We start from the raw sequence: 3788 nt of genomic DNA, 5'->3' as shown, positions 1-3788 counted from the left end.
GTGTGCAACACATCTCATATGCATATATTGCCCATTTGAAATAGAAGCATTTTGATGATTTAATTTCTTTCTCAAATATTCAGTTGCAACACTATTGGCGGATGCATTATCAACCGTAATAGTGAAGACCATCTCGATCCCCCAATCTTGAAGATGTTTTTCAAAGGCTTGACCTATGTTTTCACCTCTATGAGCAGATATTGGACAAAAATTTATAATTATTTTTTTCAACCTCTACTCATCATCCACCCAATGTGTTGTCAAAACCATATAAGATATCATCTGTAATGAAGTATAAGTGTATGTCGTCAAACAAACTCTACTTATATATATTCCAAAATAATTATTCATTACACTTTTCATGGAGTTGAATAAATCAAGACAATCCATTCTAATTGTCTAATAGGATATAATACTAAATCGTGGGCATGCTATAAAAAGAAAGAATTTGAACCCCTTTCCTTCTACAATTTTAAAAGGCATTTCATCCACAATTGTCATATGAACCAATATCTTTCTAAAACCATATTGGTCAAACACCCAAGTTGATAAATCCATTGTTTCTTGGCTAGTCTTTACCAATGTTAATTCTGATTGCTTAGGGATAGAAGTATTGCCTCGAGGTCTTTTTAAGCATGTTTTCAAATGATTTTTCAAATTGGTTGTAGAACTCGAAGTTGTTTCCATGTTATAAGTAACGTCACAAGCATTGCACCTTGCTCTCTTATCCCCTCTTCAATTACATATTTCGCAAAATAGTTCCAACAAGTTGCCCTTAGAGTAATGTTTCTTCGAACACTTACTTTTCTTGTTGTTTGATTTTAACTCCCCCAAAACCCAGCCTAAACGTTATGGCTAAATCTCGGAAGTCACATTAAAACCGTTGAAAATATTTACTTGTTTTAAATTAGGTTTCAATTGTTTTTAATAAAACTCTAAATTTTAAATACTAAGTAATTTAGCATTTGAAAAGAACTTATTAAACTCACAATTAAAAATAAGAACAAGTATTTATCATATAACTCAAATAATAATAAGATCCATCTTAGGTTTTATCTCCCTTAGATATTTAGGGAGTTTAGTTCATAATAATAATGGAAAACATCTCAAAGTTTGGAAAACAACAAAGCATAAAGAAACCGAAAGAACTTCTAAGAAATTGGATGGAAATCTTCAGTCTTGATGTAGATCTTGCCTCTGAGGTGATTCTGATGGCTATCCTTGATTATTTTCTACCTTCCACTCTCCGTGTCCCTTTTAATCCTCTTCTAGGGTCTTTAAATAGACTTTGGAATGCCCAAATTAGCCCAAAATTGGCCTTTTCCGAGTAGAATTAGACTTAGGCTCGACAGGGACACGGTCGTGTGCCACGCCCGTGTGAAGGTGCTTAGGTTGTGTGCAATTCTGACTTGGTTTGGTGTCAACACGGCTATGACACACGGGCATGTGGATCACCCATGTAGAAGTGTTTAGGCCGTGTGCATGCTAATTTCGGCCCATTTTGTCCGTTTTTGGCCCGTTTCTTGCTCTTTTCGCCTTCCAATGCTCGCCTGAGTATAAAACATGAAATTAAAGGATTAGGAGCATTAAATTCACTAAATATTATGATAAATCATCCAAAAATATGCCAAGCATAGGTAAAAATATGTATATATTATGGTTTATCAGTTGAAAATGATCTTATCATAGTGATCATTATATTACACTAAAATAGTTTTGAACAGCAACAGTCATCCAAATTTGAAAATCCACCAAAAATGGTGGAAATAAAATTAGAGGTTGAAGTGTAGTTTCATATAAAGGAAACATTGTAAGCAAAAGAATTTCATATTATGAGATATTTGAATTTTTGTGAGACAGAGTCAGAATGAGTTCGGAATCCCCAGTTCTGACTTGGGAAAATCACTAGAAATTATACAAAACAATTATGGGTTATAATTCATAATACTAAGTCTTTAATGAGTCTATTTTCAAAAGAAATAGACGGGAACATTATCCAAATCCATACTAAGAGATAAATAAATTTTAGTGAAGAAAGGTCGAAGCTGTCAAACAGCGAAACATGAGAGAGTTTAAAGAATAAACTGTACTTATTAGCTAGAACAAAAATTCTAAAAATTTTATGGTAAGAAGATATGCGGGTCTAAGGGAAAATTAGCAGATCTTAATTTGGAGTCTCGTAGCTCTAGATATAAATAATTTAGTAACTATGTCTCGAGAAAACAACATGACCAGAATATAAGTAAAAGTGTAATTATGGTTGCATTACCTTAAGAAGCATGTTGGCATATTGTTTATTATTTTCATATGGACTTACTAAGCGTAAAGCTTACTCCCTCATTTTCATTTCTTTAGTGTTTTTAGGTTAGCTCGGGGTTGGAGATCGTCGGAGGCTGTATCACACTATTAAGCCATCACCTTTGGAGTATTGGCATATGTGTATTAAGCACCTTCAAGTGAGTGGCATGTATAGGGGCTTAGTTTTTATGATAGATGTTGTTATGATTAGCCAAATGTATTGGCTTATATTGATTCATTGTATATAGCGATGAGATGTGGCTTATAATGATTGTAGCTTGTAAGCCTAATTATCCATGATAAGTTTTAATGCTTGTGATGCGATGATGTGTTTATGCTTTTGAGACATGCATGATTGGTGTTAAGACATGTGTGTATGATAAATGCTTCATGACCAGTAAAAATGGTTATAGCCATGAAGTAATTGTATGGTATAGAAATAAGACGATGATGATTGAACATGAATGCTTAATGTTTAAATAAGGTCACTTGACAATGTCAATGAATATGGATTATTATGTCTAGACTTGATATTATATGAGTATGTGAAACTTGTGAACGATAGCATGTTAAAGTTAAGAATACACCTTAATGAAGTATGCTAAATCATTAAAATGATGCCATGATGTATAACTTTGATGTGTGTAAAGATATGAGGGATTAATGATAACAAAAGGCTTGGAGAATAGCCTAAGTGTTAGCCACATGAGCAGAGACACGACCATGTGTCTCAGCTATGTGGATGACACGACCTAGCACACGGGTGTGTGGCTTGGCCGTGTGGTTAAATTTTGTTTGCTGACATCATAGTCAGAGAGTTACACGGCCTGAGGACACGGCTGTGTCCTGGGCACACGGTTGTGTCCCTGTGCCCACACAGGCATATGGCTTTGTTTCTTGGAAAATTTTCCTAAGTTTTCCCGAATCCTTCTAAAGTACCGGTCTAGTCCCTAACCACTCTCAAAGTACGTTTAGGGCCTTGTAAGCCCGTTTAAGGGACATCTTGCATATGTATGAATGTTTTTAAAATAAATAGAATTTTATGGCTCGAATTTGCATGTGTGTTTACAATTATGTCCGGTAATGCCTCCTACCCTCTTTAGGCCTTGAATACGGGTAAGGGGTGTTACAAAACTACTTCACAAAAGTTGTTTGTTTAACAACCATGCTTCATCTTCTTCTATAAAATTTCTGAAATCAATATGATTACTATCATGGCAAAACACTAGGCACTCAACCATTTTGCAAAATAGTCCCCTCATTAGCTAGATTATGCAACAAGAGTCCCAAAAGTACAAAAACTATCAAGAAAAACCATCAAAATCACTTACTTGTAAGGGTAAAGAGTGGCTGAAATTTTGAAGCTCCAAAACCCTTATTTTTGTTGGTATTTTCGGTGGAGAGGAGGAAGATGAAAAGTGATATCTTTTTCTTTTTATTTTATTATAAATCTAGTCAAATTGGTCACCAAATTTCACCTAATTTTTGAC

The sequence above is a fragment of the Gossypium arboreum genome, chromosome 11 (assembly GCF_025698485.1).
Source record: "Gossypium arboreum isolate Shixiya-1 chromosome 11, ASM2569848v2, whole genome shotgun sequence".
Lineage (NCBI taxonomy): Eukaryota > Viridiplantae > Streptophyta > Magnoliopsida > Malvales > Malvaceae > Gossypium > Gossypium arboreum.
Note: the sequence above shows the minus strand (reverse complement) of the source record.